The sequence below is a fragment of the Pristiophorus japonicus genome, chromosome X (assembly GCF_044704955.1).
Source record: "Pristiophorus japonicus isolate sPriJap1 chromosome X, sPriJap1.hap1, whole genome shotgun sequence".
Classification (NCBI taxonomy): Eukaryota; Metazoa; Chordata; class Chondrichthyes; family Pristiophoridae; genus Pristiophorus; species Pristiophorus japonicus.
In genome coordinates, this window is record NC_092010.1 from 30849610 (window position 1) to 30869142 (window position 19533).

The window sequence follows — 19533 nt, forward strand, 5'->3', positions numbered from 1 at the left end:
CAGGGTATTAGAGCACAGAGCGTGGGTGGGGGGGGAACACAGGGTATTAGAGCACAGAGTGTGGGGGGAAACACAGGGTATTAGAGCACAGAGTGTCGGGGGAAACACAGGGTATTAGAGCACAAATTGTCGGGGGGAAACGCAGGGTATTAGAGCACAGAGTGTGGGGGAAACGCAGGGTATTAGAGCACAGCGTGTGGGGGGGGGAAACACAGGGTATTAGAGCACAGAGTGTAGGGGGAAGCGCAGGGTATTAGAGCACGGGGTGTAGGGGAATACGCAGGGTATTAGAGCACAGAGTGTAGGGGGAAACGCAGGGTATTAGAGCAGAGTGTGGAAAGAAATGCAGGGTATTAGAGCATAGAGTATGGAAAGAAACACAGGGAATTAGAGCATACAGTGTCGGGGGAAACGCAGGGTATTAGAGCACAGAGTGTAGCGGGGAAACGCAGGGTATTAGAGCAGAGTGTGGAAAGAAATGCAGGGTATTAGAGCATAGAGTATGGAAAGAAACACAGGGAATTAGAGCATACAGTGTCGGGGGAAACGCAGGGTATTAGAGCACAGAGTGTAGGGGGGAAACGCAGGGTATTAGAGCATACAGTGTCGGGGGAAACGCAGGTTATTAGAGCACAGAGTGTGGGGGGAAACGCAGGGTATTAGAGCATACAGTGTCGGGGGAAACGCAGGGTATTAGAGCACAGAGTGTGGGGGGGAACGCAGGGTATTAGAGCACAGAGTGTAGGAGGAAACGCAGGGTATTAGAGTACACAGTTTGGGGGGAAACGCAGGGTATTAGAGCACAGCGTGTGGGGGGGGGGGAAACACAGGGTATTAGAGCACAGAGTGCAGGGGGAAGCGCAGGGTATTAGAGCACAGGGTGTAGGGGAATACGCAGGGTATTAGAGCACACAGTGTGGGGGGAAACGCAGGGTATTAGAGCACAGAGTGTCGGGGGAAACGCAGGGTATTAGAGCACACAGTGTGGGGGGAAACGCAGGGTATTAGAGCAGAGTGTGGAAAGAAATGCAGGGTATTAGAGCATAGAGTGTGGAAAGAAACACAGGGTATTAGAGCACAGAGTGTAGGGGGAAATGCAGGGTATTAGAGCACAGAGTGTCGGGGGGAAACGCAGGGTATTAGAGCACAGAGTGTAGGGGGAAACGCAGGGTATTAGAGCATACAGTGTCGGGGGAAACGCAGGGTATTAGAGCACAGAATGTAGGGGGGAAACGCAGGGTATTAGAGCACAGAGTGTAGGGGGAAACGCAGGGTATTAGAGCACAGAGTGTAGGAGGAAATGCAGGGTATTAGAGTACACAGTGTGGGGGGAAACGCAGGGTATTAGAGCACAGAGTGTGGGGGGAAACACAGGGTATTAGAGCACAGAGTGTAGGGGGAAACGCAGGGTATTAGAGCACAGAGTGTAGGAGGAAACACAGGGTATTAGAGCACAGAGTGTAGGGGGAAACACAGGGTATTAGAGCACAGAGTGTGGGGGGAAACACAGGGTATTAGAGCACAGAGTGTCGGGGGAAACGCAGGGTATTAGAGCACAGAATGTGGGGGGAAACGCAGAGTATTAGAGCACAGAGTGTGGGGGGGTGGAAACACAGGGTATTAGAGCACAGAGTTTGGGGGTAAACACAGCGTATTAGAGCACAGAGTGTAGGGGGAAACACAGGGTATTAGAGCACAAAGTGTCGGGGGCAAATGCAGGGTATGAGAGCACAGAGTGTGGGAGAAACGCAGGGTATTACAGCACAGCGTGTGGGGGGGAAACACAGGGTATTAGAGCACAGAGTGTAGGGGGAAACGCAGGATATTAGAGCACGCAGTGTCGGGGGAAACACAGGGTATTACAGCACACAGTGTGGGGGGAAACTAAGGGTATTAGAGCACAGAGTGTAGGGGGAAACGCAGGGTATTAGAGCACAGAGTGTAGGGGGAAACGCAGGGTATTAGAGCACACAGTGTGGGGGGAAACGCAGGGTATTAGAGCAGAGTGTGGAAAGAAATGCAGGGTATGAGAGCATAGAGTGTGGAAAAAAACACAGGGTATTAGAGCACAGAGTGTAGGGGGGAAACGCAGGGTATTAGAGCACAGAGTGTAGGGGGAAACGCAGGGTATGAGAGCATACAGTGTCAGGGGAAACGCAGGGTATTAGAGCACACAGTGCAGAGGGAAACGCAGGGTATTAGAGCACAGAATGTGGGGGGAAACGCTGGGTATTAGAGCACAGAGTGTAGTGGGGGAAACGCAGGGTATTAGAGCACAGAGTGTGGGGGGAAATGCAGGGTATTAGAGCACAGAGTGTCGGGGGGAAACGCAGGGTATTAGAGCACAGAGTGGAGGGGGAAAGGCAGGGTATTAGAGCAGACAGTGTCGGGGGAAACGCAGGGTATTAGAGCACACAGTGCAGAGGGAAACGCAGGGTATTAGAGCACAGAGTGTGGAAAGAAACGCAGGGTATTAGAGCACAGAGTGCAGGGGAAAACGCAGGGTATTAGAGCACAGAGTGTGGGGAGAAACACAGGGTATTAGAGCACAGAGTGTAGGGGGGGAAACGCAGGGTATTAGAGCACAGAATGTGGGGGGAAACACAGGGTATCAGAGCACAGAGTGTGGGGGGTGAAACACAGGGTATTAGAGCACAGAGTGTGGGGGGAAACACAGCGTATTAGAGCACAGAGTGTAGGGGGAAACACAGGGTATTAGAGCACAGAGTGTGGGAGAAACGCAGGGTATTAGAGCACAGAGTGTGGGAGAAACGCAGGGTATTAGAGCACAGCGTGTGGGGGGGGAAACACAGGGTATTAGAGCACAGAGTGTAGGGGGAAACGCAGGATATTAGAGCACGCAGTGTAGGGGGAAACGCAGGGTATTAGAGCACACAGTGCGGGGGGAAACTAAGGGTATTAGAGCACAGAGTGTAGGGGGAAACGCAGGGTATTAGAGCACAGAGTGTAGGGGGAAACGCAGGGTATTAGAGCACACAGTGTGGGGGGAAACGCAGGGTATTAGAGCAGAGTGTGGAAAGAAATGCAGGGTATTAGAGCATAGAGTGTGGAAAGAAACACAGGGTATTGGAGCACAGAGTGTAGGGGGAAATGTAGGGTATTAGAGCACAGAATGTGGGGGGAAACGCTGGGTATTAGAGCACAGAGTGTAGTGGGGGAAACGCAGGGTATTCGAGCAAAGAGTTTGGGGAAAACGCAGCGTATTAGAGCACAGAGTGTAGGGGGAAACACAGGGTATTAGAGCTCAGAGTGTAGGGGGAAACACAGGGTATTAGAGCACAGAGTGTAGGGGGAAACGCAGGGTATTAGAGCACAGAGTGTGGGGTAAACGCAGGGTATTAGAGCACGGAGTGTAGGGGGAAACGCAGGGTATTAGAGCACACAGTGTAGGGGGAAACACAGGGTATTAGAGCACAGAGTGTAGGAGGAAACGCAGGGTATTAGAGTACACAGTTTGGGGGGAAACGCAGGGTATTAGAGCACAGCGTGTGGGGGGGGGAAACACAGGGTATTAGAGCACAGAGTGCAGGGGGAAGCGCAGGGTATTAGAGCACAGGGTGTAGGGGAATACGCAGGGTATTAGAGCACACAGTGTGGGGGGAAACGCAGGGTATTAGAGCACAGAGTGTCGGGGGAAACGCAGGGTATTAGAGCACACAGTGTGGGGGGAAACGCAGGGTATTAGAGCAGAGTGTGGAAAGAAATGCAGGGTATTAGAGCATAGAGTGTGGAAAGAAACACAGGGTATTAGAGCACAGAGTGTAGGGGAAAACGCAGGGTATTAGAGCACAGAGTGTCGGGGGGAAACGCAGGGTATTAGAGCACAGAGTGTAGGGGGAAACGCAGGGTATTAGAGCATACAGTGTCGGGGGAAACGCAGGGTATTAGAGCACAGAATGTAGGGGGGAAACGCAGGGTATTAGAGCACAGAGTGTAGGGGGAAACGCAGGGTATTAGAGCACAGAGTGTAGGAGGAAATGCAGGGTATTAGAGTACACAGTGTAGGGGGAAACGCAGGGTATTAGAGCACAGAGTGTGGGGGGAAACACAGGGTATTAGAGCACAGAGTGTGGGGGGAAACGCAGGGTATTAGAGCACAGAGTGTAGGAGGAAACACAGGGTATTAGAGCACAGAGTGTAGGGGGAAACACAGGGTATTAGAGCACAGAGTGTGGGGGGAAACACAGGGTATTAGAGCACAGAGTGTCGGGGGAAACGCAGGGTATTAGAGCACAGAGTGTAGGGGAAAACGCAGGGTATTAGAGCACAGAGTGTCGGGGGGAAACGCAGGGTATTAGAGCACAGAGTGTAGGGGGAAACGCAGGGTATTAGAGCATACAGTGTCGGGGGAAACACAGGGTATTAGAGCACAGAATGTGGGGAGAAACACAGGGTATTAGAGCACAGAGTGTAGGGGGGGAAACGCAAGGTATTAGAGCACAGAATGTGGGGGGAAACACAGGGTATCAGAGCAGAGTGTGGAAAGAAATGCAGGGTATTAGAGCATAGAGTGTGGAAAGAAACACAGGGTATTAGAGCACAGAGTGTAGGGGGAAATGCAGGGTATTAGAGCACAGAGTGTCGGGGGGAAACGCAGGGTATTAGAGCACAGAGTATAGGGGGAAACGCAGGGTATTAGAGCATACAGTGTCGGGGGAAACGCAGGGTATTAGAGCACAGAATGTAGGGGGGAAACGCAGGGTATTAGAGCACAGAGTGTAGGGGGAAACGCAGGGTATTAGAGCACAGAGTGTAGGAGGAAATGCAGGGTATTAGAGTACACAGTGTGGGGGGAAACGCAGGGTATTAGAGCACAGAGTGTGGGGGGAAACACAGGGTATTAGAGCACAGAGTGTAGGGGGAAACGCAGGGTATTAGAGCACAGAGTGTAGGAGGAAACACAGGGTATTAGAGCACAGAGTGTAGGGGGAAACACAGGGTATTAGAGCACAGAGTGTGGGGGGAAACACAGGGTATTAGAGCACAGAGTGTCGGGGGAAACGCAGGGTATTAGAGCACAGAATGTGGGGGGAAACGCAGAGTATTAGAGCACAGAGTGTGGGGGGGTGGAAACACAGGGTATTAGAGCACAGAGTTTGGGGGTAAACACAGCGTATTAGAGCACAGAGTGTAGGGGGAAACACAGGGTATTAGAGCACAAAGTGTCGGGGGCAAATGCAGGGTATGAGAGCACAGAGTGTGGGAGAAACGCAGGGTATTACAGCACAGCGTGTGGGGGGGAAACACAGGGTATTAGAGCACAGAGTGTAGGGGGAAACGCAGGATATTAGAGCACGCAGTGTCGGGGGAAACACAGGGTATTACAGCACACAGTGTGGGGGGAAACTAAGGGTATTAGAGCACAGAATGTAGGGGGGAAACGCAGGGTATTAGAGCACAGAGTGTAGGGGGAAACGCAGGGTATTAGAGCACAGAGTGTAGGAGGAAATGCAGGGTATTAGAGTACACAGTGTAGGGGGAAACGCAGGGTATTAGAGCACAGAGTGTGGGGGGAAACACAGGGTATTAGAGCACAGAGTGTGGGGGGAAACGCAGGGTATTAGAGCACAGAGTGTAGGAGGAAACACAGGGTATTAGAGCACAGAGTGTAGGGGAAACACAGGGTATTAGAGCACAGAGTGTGGGGGGAAACACAGGGTATTAGAGCACAGAGTGTCGGGGGAAACGCAGGGTATTAGAGCACAGAGTGTAGGGGAAAACGCAGGGTATTAGAGCATACAGTGTCGGGGGAAACACAGGGTATTAGAGCACAGAATGTGGGGAGAAACACAGGGTATTAGAGCACAGAGTGTAGGGGGGGAAACGCAAGGTATTAGAGCACAGAATGTGGGGGGAAACACAGGGTATCAGAGCAGAGTGTGGAAAGAAATGCAGGGTATTAGAGCATAGAGTGTGGAAAGAAACACAGGGTATTAGAGCACAGAGTGTAGGGGGAAATGCAGGGTATTAGAGCACAGAGTGTCGGGGGGAAACGCAGGGTATTAGAGCACAGAGTGTAGGGGGAAACGCAGGGTATTAGAGCATACAGTGTCGGGGGAAACGCAGGGTATTAGAGCACAGAATGTAGGGGGGAAACGCAGGGTATTAGAGCACAGAGTGTAGGGGGAAACGCAGGGTATCAGAGCACAGAGTGTAGGAGGAAATGCAGGGTATTAGAGTACACAGTGTGGGGGGAAACGCAGGGTATTAGAGCACAGAGTGTGGGGGGAAACACAGGGTATTAGAGCACAGAGTGTAGGGGGAAACGCAGGGTATTAGAGCACAGAGTGTAGGAGGAAACACAGGGTATTAGAGCACAGAGTGTAGGGGGAAACACAGGGTATTAGAGCACAGAGTGTGGGGGGAAACACAGGGTATTAGAGCACAAAGTGTCGGGGGCAAATGCAGGGTATGAGAGCACAGAGTGTGGGAGAAACGCAGGGTATTACAGCACAGCGTGTGGGGGGGAAACACAGGGTATTAGAGCACAGAGTGTAGGGGGAAACGCAGGATATTAGAGCACGCAGTGTCGGGGGAAACACAGGGTATTACAGCACACAGTGTGGGGGGAAACTAAGGGTATTAGAGCACAGAGTGTAGGGGGAAACGCAGGGTATTAGAGCACAGAGTGTAGGGGGAAACGCAGGGTATTAGAGCACACAGTGTGGGGGGAAACGCAGGGTATTAGAGCAGAGTGTGGAAAGAAATGCAGGGTATTAGAGCATAGAGTGTGGAAAAAAACACAGGGTATTAGAGCACAGAGTGTAGGGGGGAAACGCAGGGTATTAGAGCACAGAGTGTAGGGGGAAACGCAGGGTATGAGAGCATACAGTGTCAGGGGAAACGCAGGGTATTAGAGCACACAGTGCAGAGGGAAACGCAGGGTATTAGAGCACAGAATGTGGGGGGAAACGCTGGGTATTAGAGCACAGAGTGTAGTGGGGGAAACGCAGGGTATTAGAGCACAGAGTGTGGGGGGAAATGCAGGGTATTAGAGCACAGAGTGTCGGGGGGAAACGCAGGGTATTAGAGCACAGAGTGGAGGGGGAAAGGCAGGGTATTAGAGCAGACAGTGTCGGGGGAAACGCAGGGTATTAGAGCACACAGTGCAGAGGGAAACGCAGGGTATTAGAGCACAGAGTGTGGAAAGAAACGCAGGGTATTAGAGCACAGAGTGCAGGGGAAAACGCAGGGTATTAGAGCACAGAGTGTGGGGAGAAACACAGGGTATTAGAGCACAGAGTGTAGGGGGGGAAACGCAGGGTATTAGAGCACAGAATGTGGGGGGAAACACAGGGTATCAGAGCACAGAGTGTGGGGGGTGAAACACAGGGTATTAGAGCACAGAGTGTGGGGGGAAACACAGCGTATTAGAGCACAGAGTGTAGGGGGAAACACAGGGTATTAGAGCACAGAGTGTGGGAGAAACGCAGGGTATTAGAGCACAGAGTGTGGGAGAAACGCAGGGTATTAGAGCACAGCGTGTGGGGGGGGAAACACAGGGTATTAGAGCACAGAGTGTAGGGGGAAACGCAGGATATTAGAGCACGCAGTGTAGGGGGAAACGCAGGGTATTAGAGCACACAGTGCGGGGGGAAACTAAGGGTATTAGAGCACAGAGTGTAGGGGGAAACGCAGGGTATTAGAGCACAGAGTGTAGGGGGAAACGCAGGATATTAGAGCACACAGTGTGGGGGGAAACGCAGGGTATTAGAGCAGAGTGTGGAAAGAAATGCAGGGTATTAGAGCATAGAGTGTGGAAAGAAACACAGGGTATTGGAGCACAGAGTGTAGGGGGAAATGTAGGGTATTAGAGCACAGAATGTGGGGGGAAACGCTGGGTATTAGAGCACAGAGTGTAGTGGGGGAAACGCAGGGTATTCGAGCAAAGAGTTTGGGGAAAACGCAGCGTATTAGAGCACAGAGTGTAGGGGGAAACACAGGGTATTAGAGCTCAGAGTGTAGGGGGAAACACAGGGTATTAGAGCACAGAGTGTAGGGGGAAACGCAGGGTATTAGAGCACAGAGTGTGGGGTAAACGCAGGGTATTAGAGCACGGAGTGTAGGGGGAAACGCAGGGTATTAGAGCACACAGTGTAGGGGGAAACACAGGGTATTAGAGCACAGAGTGTAGGAGGAAACGCAGGGTATCAGAGTACACAGTTTGGGGGGAAACGCAGGGTATTAGAGCACAGCGTGTGGGGGGGGGGAAACACAGGGTATTAGAGCACAGAGTGCAGGGGGAAGCGCAGGGTATTAGAGCACAGGGTGTAGGGGAATACGCAGGGTATTAGAGCACACAGTGTGGGGGGAAACGCAGGGTATTAGAGCACAGAGTGTCGGGGGAAACGCAGGGTATTAGAGCACACAGTGTGGGGGGAAACGCAGGGTATTAGAGCAGAGTGTGGAAAGAAATGCAGGGTATTAGAGCATAGAGTGTGGAAAGAAACACAGGGTATTAGAGCACAGAGTGTAGGGGAAAACGCAGGGTATTAGAGCACAGAGTGTCGGGGGGAAACGCAGGGTATTAGAGCACAGAGTGTAGGGGGAAACGCAGGGTATTAGAGCATACAGTGTCGGGGGAAACGCAGGGTATTAGAGCACAGAATGTAGGGGGGAAACGCAGGGTATTAGAGCACAGAGTGTAGGGGGAAACGCAGGGTATTAGAGCACAGAGTGTAGGAGGAAATGCAGGGTATTAGAGTACACAGTGTGGGGGGAAACGCAGGGTATTAGAGCACAGAGTGTGGGGGGAAACACAGGGTATTAGAGCACAGAGTGTGGGGGGAAACGCAGGGTATTAGAGCACAGAGTGTAGGAGGAAACACAGGGTATTAGAGCACAGAGTGTAGGGGGAAACACAGGGTATTAGAGCACAGAGTGTGGGGGGAAACACAGGGTATTAGAGCACAGAGTGTCGGGGGAAACGCAGGGTATTAGAGCACAGAGTGTAGGGGAAAACGCAGGGTATTAGAGCACAGAGTGTCGGGGGGAAACGCAGGGTATTAGAGCACAGAGTGTAGGGGGAAACGCAGGGTATTAGAGCATACAGTGTCGGGGGAAACACAGGGTATTAGAGCACAGAATGTGGGGAGAAACACAGGGTATTAGAGCACAGAGTGTAGGGGGGGAAACGCAAGGTATTAGAGCACAGAATGTGGGGGGAAACACAGGGTATCAGAGCACAGAGTGTGGGGGGTGAAACACAGGGTATTAGAGCACAGAGTGTGGGGGGAAACACAGCGTATTAGAGCACAGAGTGTAGGGGGAAACACAGGGTATTAGAGCACAGAGTGTGGGGGGAACACAGGGTATTAGAGCACAGAGTGTGGGGGGAAACGCAGGGTATTAGAGCACAGAGTGTGAGGGGAAACGCAGGGTATTAGAGCACAGAGTGTGGGTGGGGGGGGAACACAGGGTATTAGAGCACAGAGTGTGGGGGGAAACACAGGGTATTAGAGCACAGAGTGTCGGGGGAAACACAGGGTATTAGAGCACAAATTGTCGGGGGGAAACGCAGGGTATTAGAGCACAGAGTGTGGGGGAAACGCAGGGTATTAGAGCACAGCGTGTGGGGGGGGGAAACACAGGGTATTAGAGCACAGAGTGTAGGGGGAAGCGCAGGGTATTAGAGCACGGGGTGTAGGGGAATACGCAGGGTATTAGAGCACAGAGTGTAGGGGGAAACGCAGGGTATTAGAGCAGAGTGTGGAAAGAAATGCAGGGTATTAGAGCATAGAGTATGGAAAGAAACACAGGGAATTAGAGCATACAGTGTCGGGGGAAACGCAGGGTATTAGAGCACAGAGTGTAGGGGGGAAACGCAGGGTATTAGAGCAGAGTGTGGAAAGAAATGCAGGGTATTAGAGCATAGAGTATGGAAAGAAACACAGGGAATTAGAGCATACAGTGTCGGGGGAAACGCAGGGTATTAGAGCACAGAGTGTAGGGGGGAAACGCAGGGTATTAGAGCATACAGTGTCGGGGGAAACGCAGGTTATTAGAGCACAGAGTGTAGGGGGAAACGCAGGGTATTAGAGCATACAGTGTCGGGGGAAACGCAGGGTATTAGAGCACAGAGTATGGGGGGGAACGCAGGGTATTAGAGCACAGAGTGTGGGGGGGAACGCAGGGTATTAGAGCACAGAGTGTAGGAGGAAACGCAGGGTATTAGAGTACACAGTTTGGGGGGAAACGCAGGGTATTAGAGCACAGCGTGTGGGGGGGGGGAAACACAGGGTATTAGAGCACAGAGTGCAGGGGGAAGCGCAGGGTATTAGAGCACAGGGTGTAGGGGAATACGCAGGGTATTAGAGCACACAGTGTGGGGGGAAACGCAGGGTATTAGAGCACAGAGTGTCGGGGGAAACGCAGGGTATTAGAGCACACAGTGTGGGGGGAAACGCAGGGTATTAGAGCAGAGTGTGGAAAGAAATGCAGGGTATTAGAGCATAGAGTGTGGAAAGAAACACAGGGTATTAGAGCACAGAGTGTAGGGGGAAATGCAGGGTATTAGAGCACAGAGTGTCGGGGGGAAACGCAGGGTATTAGAGCACAGAGTGTAGGGGGAAACGCAGGGTATTAGAGCATACAGTGTCGGGGGAAACGCAGGGTATTAGAGCACAGAATGTAGGGGGGAAACGCAGGGTATTAGAGCACAGAGTGTAGGGGGAAACGCAGGGTATTAGAGCACAGAGTGTAGGAGGAAATGCAGGGTATTAGAGTACACAGTGTGGGGGGAAACGCAGGGTATTAGAGCACAGAGTGTGGGGGGAAACACAGGGTATTAGAGCACAGAGTGTAGGGGGAAACGCAGAGTATTAGAGCACAGAGTGTGGGGGGGTGGAAACACAGGGTATTAGAGCACAGAGTTTGGGGGTAAACACAGCGTATTAGAGCACAGAGTGTAGGGGGAAACACAGGGTATTAGAGCACAAAGTGTCGGGGGCAAATGCAGGGTATGAGAGCACAGAGTGTGGGAGAAACGCAGGGTATTACAGCACAGCGTGTGGGGGGGAAACACAGGGTATTAGAGCACAGAGTGTAGGGGGAAACGCAGGATATTACAGCACGCAGTGTCGGGGGAAACGCAGGGTATTACAGCACACAGTGTGGGGGGAAACTAAGGGTATTAGAGCACAGAGTGTAGGGGGAAACGCAGGGTATTAGAGCACAGAGTGTAGGGGGAAACGCAGGGTATTAGAGCACACAGTGTGGGGGGAAACGCAGGGTATTAGAGCAGAGTGTGGAAAGAAATGCAGGGTATTAGAGCATAGAGTGTGGAAAAAAACACAGGGTATTAGAGCACAGAGTGTAGGGGGGAAACGCAGGGTATTAGAGCACAGAGTGTAGGGGGAAACGCAGGGTATGAGAGCATACAGTGTCAGGGGAAACGCAGGGTATTAGAGCACACAGTGCAGAGGGAAACGCAGGGTATTAGAGCACAGAATGTGGGGGGAAACGCTGGGTATTAGAGCACAGAGTGTAGTGGGGGAAACGCAGGGTATTAGAGCACAGAGTGTGGGGGGAAATGCAGGGTATTAGAGCACAGAGTGTCGGGGGGAAACGCAGGGTATTAGAGCACAGAGTGTAGGGGGAAACACAGGGTATTAGAGCATACAGTGTCAGGGGAAACGCAGGGTATTAGAGCACACAGTGCAGAGGGAAACGCAGGGTATTAGAGCACAGAATGTGGGGGGAAACGCTGGGTATTAGAGCACAGAGTGTAGTGGGGGAAACGCAGGGTATTAGAGCACAGAGTGTGGGGGGAAATGCAGGGTATTAGAGCACAGAGTGTCGGGGGGAAACGCAGGGTATTAGAGCACAGAGTGGAGGGGGAAAGGCAGGGTATTAGAGCAGACAGTGTCGGGGGAAACGCAGGGTATTAGAGCACACAGTGCAGAGGGAAACGCAGGGTATTAGAGCACAGAGTGTGGAAAGAAACGCAGGGTATTAGAGCACAGAGTGCAGGGGAAAACGCAGGGTATTAGAGCACAGAGTGTGGGGAGAAACACAGGGTATTAGAGCACAGAGTGTAGGGGGGGAAACGCAAGGTATTAGAGCACAGAATGTGGGGGGAAACACAGGGTATCAGAGCACAGAGTGTGGGGGGTGAAACACAGGGTATTAGAGCACAGAGTGTGGGGGGAAACACAGCGTATTAGAGCACAGAGTGTAGGGGGAAACACAGGGTATTAGAGCACAGAGTGTGGGGGGAAACACAGGGTATTAGAGCACAGAGTGTGGGGGGAAACGCAGGGTATTAGAGCACAGAGTGTGAGGGGAAACGCAGGGTATTAGAGCACAGAGTGTGGGTGGGGGGGGAACACAGGGTATTAGAGCACAGAGTGTGGGGGGAAACACAGGGTATTAGAGCACAGAGTGTCGGGGGAAACACAGGGTATTAGAGCACAAATTGTCGGGGGGAAACGCAGGGTATTAGAGCACAGAGTGTGGGGGAAACGCAGGGTATTAGAGCACAGCGTGTGGGGGGGGGAAACACAGGGTATTAGAGCACAGAGTGTAGGGGGAAGCGCAGGGTATTAGAGCACGGGGTGTAGGGGAATACGCAGGGTATTAGAGCACAGAGTGTAGGGGGAAACGCAGGGTATTAGAGCAGAGTGTGGAAAGAAATGCAGGGTATTAGAGCATAGAGTATGGAAAGAAACACAGGGAATTAGAGCATACAGTGTCGGGGGAAACGCAGGGTATTAGAGCACAGAGTGTAGCGGGGAAACGCAGGGTATTAGAGCAGAGTGTGGAAAGAAATGCAGGGTATTAGAGCATAGAGTATGGAAAGAAACACAGGGAATTAGAGCATACAGTGTCGGGGGAAACGCAGGGTATTAGAGCACAGAGTGTAGGGGGGAAACGCAGGGTATTAGAGCATACAGTGTCGGGGGAAACGCAGGTTATTAGAGCACAGAGTGTGGGGGGAAACGCAGGGTATTAGAGCATACAGTGTCGGGGGAAACGCAGGGTATTAGAGCACAGAGTGTGGGGGGGAACGCAGGGTATTAGAGCACAGAGTGTAGGAGGAAACGCAGGGTATTAGAGTACACAGTTTGGGGGGAAACGCAGGGTATTAGAGCACAGCGTGTGGGGGGGGGGAAACACAGGGTATTAGAGCACAGAGTGCAGGGGAAGCGCAGGGTATTAGAGCACAGGGTGTAGGGGAATACGCAGGGTATTAGAGCACACAGTGTGGGGGGAAACGCAGGGTATTAGAGCACAGAGTGTCGGGGGAAACGCAGGGTATTAGAGCACACAGTGTGGGGGGAAACGCAGGGTATTAGAGCAGAGTGTGGAAAGAAATGCAGGGTATTAGAGCATAGAGTGTGGAAAGAAACACAGGGTATTAGAGCACAGAGTGTAGGGGGAAATGCAGGGTATTAGAGCACAGAGTGTCGGGGGGAAACGCAGGGTATTAGAGCACAGAGTGTAGGGGGAAACGCAGGGTATTAGAGCATACAGTGTCGGGGGAAACGCAGGGTATTAGAGCACAGAATGTAGGGGGGAAACGCAGGGTATTAGAGCACAGAGTGTAGGGGGAAACGCAGGGTATTAGAGCACAGAGTGTAGGAGGAAATGCAGGGTATTAGAGTACACAGTGTGGGGGGAAACGCAGGGTATTAGAGCACAGAGTGTGGGGGGAAACACAGGGTATTAGAGCACAGAGTGTGGGGGGAAACGCAGGGTATTAGAGCACAGAGTGTAGGAGGAAACACAGGGTATTAGAGCACAGAGTGTAGGGGGAAACACAGGGTATTAGAGCACAGAGTGTGGGGGGAAACACAGGGTATTAGAGCACAGAGTGTCGGGGGAAACGCAGGGTATTAGAGCACAGAATGTGGGGGGAAACGCAGAGTATTAGAGCACAGAGTGTGGGGGGGTGGAAACACAGGGTATTAGAGCACAGAGTTTGGGGGTAAACACAGCGTATTAGAGCACAGAGTGTAGGGGGAAACACAGGGTATTAGAGCACAAAGTGTCGGGGGCAAATGCAGGGTATGAGAGCACAGAGTGTGGGAGAAACGCAGGGTATTACAGCACAGCGTGTGGGGGGGAAACACAGGGTATTAGAGCACAGAGTGTAGGGGGAAACGCAGGATATTAGAGCACGCAGTATCGGGGGAAACACAGGGTATTACAGCACACAGTGTGGGGGGAAACTAAGGGTATTAGAGCACAGAGTGTAGGGGGAAACGCAGGGTATTAGAGCACAGAGTGTAGGGGGAAACGCAGGGTATTAGAGCACACAGTGTGGGGGGAAACGCAGGGTATTAGAGCAGAGTGTGGAAAGAAATGCAGGGTATTAGAGCATAGAGTGTGGAAAAAAACACAGGGTATTAGAGCACAGAGTGTAGGGGGGAAACGCAGGGTATTAGAGCACAGAGTGTAGGGGGAAACGCAGGGTATGAGAGCATACAGTGTCAGGGGAAACGCAGGGTATTAGAGCACACAGTGCAGAGGGAAACGCAGGGTATTAGAGCACAGAATGTGGGGGGAAACGCTGGGTATTAGAGCACAGAGTGTAGTGGGGGAAACGCAGGGTATTAGAGCACAGAGTGTGGGGGGAAATGCAGGGTATTAGAGCACAGAGTGTCGGGGGGAAACGCAGGGTATTAGAGCACAGAGTGGAGGGGGAAAGGCAGGGTATTAGAGCAGACAGTGTCGGGGGAAACGCAGGGTATTAGAGCACACAGTGCAGAGGGAAACGCAGGGTATTAGAGCACAGAGTGTGGAAAGAAACGCAGGGTATTAGAGCACAGAGTGCAGGGGAAAACGCAGGGTATTAGAGCACAGAGTGTGGGGAGAAACACAGGGTATTAGAGCACAGAGTGTAGGGGGGGAAACGCAGGGTATTAGAGCACAGAATGTGGGGGGAAACACAGGGTATCAGAGCACAGAGTGTGGGGGGTGAAACACAGGGTATTAGAGCACAGAGTGTGGGGGGAAACACAGCGTATTAGAGCACAGAGTGTAGGGGGAAACACAGGGTATTAGAGCACAAAGTGTCGGGGGCAAATGCAGGGTATGAGAGCACAGAGTGTGGGAGAAACGCAGGGTATTACAGCACAGCGTGTGGGGGGGAAACACAGGGTATTAGAGCACAGAGTGTAGGGGGAAACGCAGGATATTAGAGCACGCAGTGTCGGGGGAAACACAGGGTATTACAGCACACAGTGTGGGGGGAAACTAAGGGTATTAGAGCACAGAGTGTAGGGGGAAACGCAGGGTATTAGAGCACAGAGTGTAGGGGGAAACGCAGGGTATTAGAGCACACAGTGTGGGGGGAAACGCAGGGTATTAGAGCAGAGTGTGGAAAGAAATGCAGGGTATTAGAGCATAGAGTGTGGAAAAAAACACAGGGTATTAGAGCACAGAGTGTAGGGGGGAAACGCAGGGTATTAGAGCACAGAGTGTAGGGGGAAACGCAGGGTATGAGAGCATACAGTGTCAGGGGAAACGCAGGGTATTAGAGCACACAGTGCAGAGGGAAACGCAGGGTATTAGAGCACAGAATGTGGGGGGAAACGCTGGGTATTAGAGCACAGAGTGTAGTGGGGGAAACGCAGGGTATTAGAGCACAGAGTGTGGGGGGAAATGCAGGGTATTAGAGCACAGAGTGTCGGGGGGAAACGCAGGGTATTAGAGCACAGAGTGGAGGGGGAAAGGCAGGGTATTAGAGCAGACAGTGTCGGGGGAAACGCAGGGTATTAGAGCACACAGTGCAGAGGGAAACGCAGGGTATTAGAGCACAGAGTGTGGAAAGAAACGCAGGGTATTAGAGCACAGAGTGCAGGGGAAAACGCAGGGTATTAGAGCACAGAGTGTGGGGAGAAACACAGGGTATTAGAGCACAGAGTGTAGGGGGGGAAACGCAGGGTATTAGAGCACAGAATGTGGGGGGAAACACAGGGTATCAGAGCACAGAGTGTGGGGGGTGAAACACAGGGTATTAGAGCACAGAGTGTGGGGGGAAACACAGCGTATTAGAGCACAGAGTGTAGGGGGAAACACAGGGTATTAGAGCACAGAGTGTGGGAGAAACGCAGGGTATTAGAGCACAGAGTGTGGGAGAAACGCAGGGTATTAGAGCACAGCGTGTGGGGGGGGAAACACAGGGTATTAGAGCACAGAGTGTAGGGGGAAACGCAGGATATTAGAGCACGCAGTGTAGGGGGAAACGCAGGGTATTAGAGCACACAGTGCGGGGGGAAACTAAGGGTATTAGAGCACAGAGTGTAGGGGGAAACGCAGGGTATTAGAGCACAGAGTGTAGGGGGAAACGCAGGATATTAGAGCACACAGTGTGGGGGGAAACGCAGGGTATTAGAGCAGAGTGTGGAAAGAAATGCAGGGTATTAGAGCATAGAGTGTGGAAAGAAACACAGGGTATTGGAGCACAGAGTGTAGGGGGAAATGTAGGGTATTAGAGCACAGAATGTGGGGGGAAACGCTGGGTATTAGAGCACAGAGTGTAGTGGGGGAAACGCAGGGTATTCGAGCAAAGAGTTTGGGGAAAACGCAGCGTATTAGAGCACAGAGTGTAGGGGGAAACACAGGGTATTAGAGCTCAGAGTGTAGGGGGAAACACAGGGTATTAGAGCACAGAGTGTAGGGGGAAACGCAGGGTATTAGAGCACAGAGTGTGGGGTAAACGCAGGGTATTAGAGCACGGAGTGTAGGGGGAAACGCAGGGTATTAGAGCACACAGTGTAGGGGGAAACACAGGGTATTAGAGCACAGAGTGTAGGAGGAAACGCAGGGTATCAGAGTACACAGTTTGGGGGGAAACGCAGGGTATTAGAGCACAGCGTGTGGGGGGGGGGAAACACAGGGTATTAGAGCACAGAGTGCAGGGGGAAGCGCAGGGTATTAGAGCACAGGGTGTAGGGGAATACGCAGGGTATTAGAGCACACAGTGTGGGGGGAAACGCAGGGTATTAGAGCACAGAGTGTCGGGGGAAACGCAGGGTATTAGAGCACACAGTGTGGGGGGAAACGCAGGGTATTAGAGCAGAGTGTGGAAAGAAATGCAGGGTATTAGAGCATAGAGTGTGGAAAGAAACACAGGGTATTAGAGCACAGAGTGTAGGGGAAAACGCAGGGTATTAGAGCACAGAGTGTCGGGGGGAAACGCAGGGTATTAGAGCACAGAGTGTAGGGGGAAACGCAGGGTATTAGAGCATACAGTGTCGGGGGAAACGCAGGGTATTAGAGCACAGAATGTAGGGGGGAAACGCAGGGTATTAGAGCACAGAGTGTAGGGGGAAACGCAGGGTATTAGAGCACAGAGTGTAGGAGGAAATGCAGGGTATTAGAGTACACAGTGTGGGGGGAAACGCAGGGTATTAGAGCACAGAGTGTGGGGGGAAACACAGGGTATTAGAGCACAGAGTGTGGGGGGAAACGCAGGGTATTAGAGCACAGAGTGTAGGAGGAAACACAGGGTATTAGAGCACAGAGTGTAGGGGGAAACACAGGGTATTAGAGCACAGAGTGTAGGGGAAAACGCAGGGTATTAGAGCACAGAGTGTCGGGGGGAAACGCAGGGTATTAGAGCACAGAGTGTAGGGGGAAACGCAGGGTATTAGAGCATACAGTGTCGGGGGAAACACAGGGTATTAGAGCACAGAATGTGGGGAGAAACACAGGGTATTAGAGCACAGAGTGTAGGGGGGGAAACGCAAGGTATTAGAGCACAGAATGTGGGGGGAAACACAGGGTATCAGAGCACAGAGTGTGGGGGGTGAAACACAGGGTATTAGAGCACAGAGTGTGGGGGGAAACACAGCGTATTAGAGCACAGAGTGTAGGGGGAAACACAGGGTATTAGAGCACAGAGTGTGGGGGGAACACAGGGTATTAGAGCACAGAGTGTGGGGGGAAACGCAGGGTATTAGAGCACAGAGTGTGAGGGGAAACGCAGGGTATTAGAGCACAGAGTGTGGGTGGGGGGGGAACACAGGGTATTAGAGCACAGAGTGTGGGGGGAAACACAGGGTATTAGAGCACAGAGTGTAGGGGGAAACACAGGGTATTAGAGCACACATTGTCGGGGGGAAACGCAGGGTATTAGAGCACAGAGTGTGGGGGAAACGCAGGGTATTAGAGCACAGCGTGTGGGGGGGGAAACACAGGGTATTAGAGCACAGAGTGTAGGGGGAAGCGCAGGGTATTAGAGCACGGGGTGTAGGGGAATACGCAGGGTATTAGAGCACAGAGTGTAGGGGGAAACGCAGGGTATTAGAGCAGAGTGTGGAAAGAAATGCAGGGTATTAGAGCATAGAGTATGGAAAGAAACACAGGGAATTAGAGCATACAGTGTCGGGGGAAACGCAGGGTATTAGAGCACAGAGTGTAGGGGGGAAACGCAGGGTATTAGAGCAGAGTGTGGAAAGAAATGCAGGGTATTAGAGCATAGAGTATGGAAAGAAACACAGGGAATTAGAGCATACAGTGTCGGGGGAAACGCAGGGTATTAGAGCACAGAGTGTAGGGGGGAAACGCAGGGTATTAGAGCATACAGTGTCGGGGGAAACGCAGGTTATTAGAGCACAGAGTGTAGGGGGAAACGCAGGGTATTAGAGCATACAGTGTCGGGGGAAACGCAGGGTATTAGAGCACAGAGTATGGGGGGGAACGCAGGGTATTAGAGCACAGAGTGTAGGAGGAAACGCAGGGTATTAGAGTACACAGTTTGGGGGGAAACGCAGGGTATTAGAGCACAGCGTGTGTGGGGGGGGGAAACACAGGGTATTAGAGCACAGAGTGCAGGGGGAAGCGCAGGGTATTAGAGCACAGGGTGTAGGGGAATACGCAGGGTATTAGAGCACACAGTGTGGGGGGAAACGCAGGGTATTAGAGCACAGAGTGTCGGGGGAAACGCAGGGTATTAGAGCACACAGTGTGGGGGGAAACGCAGGGTATTAGAGCAGAGTGTGGAAAGAAATGCAGGGTATTAGAGCATAGAGTGTGGAAAGAAACACAGGGTATTAGAGCACAGAGTGTAGGGGGAAATGCAGGGTATTAGAGCACAGAGTGTCGGGGGGAAACGCAGGGTATTAGAGCACAGAGTGTAGGGGGAAACGCAGGGTATTAGAGCATACAGTGTCGGGGGAAACGCAGGGTATTAGAGCACAGAATGTAGGGGGGAAACGCAGGGTATTAGAGCACAGAGTGTAGGGGGAAACGCAGGGTATTAGAGCACAGAGTGTAGGAGGAAATGCAGAGTATTAGAGTACACAGTGTGGGGGGAAACGCAGGGTATTAGAGCACAGAGTGTGGGGGGAAACACAGGGTATTAGAGCACAGAGTGTAGGGGGAAACGCAGAGTATTAGAGCACAGAGTGTGGGGGGGTGGAAACACAGGGTATTAGAGCACAGAGTTTGGGGGTAAACACAGCGTATTAGAGCACAGAGTGTAGGGGGAAACACAGGGTATTAGAGCACAAAGTGTCGGGGGCAAATGCAGGGTATGAGAGCACAGAGTGTGGGAGAAACGCA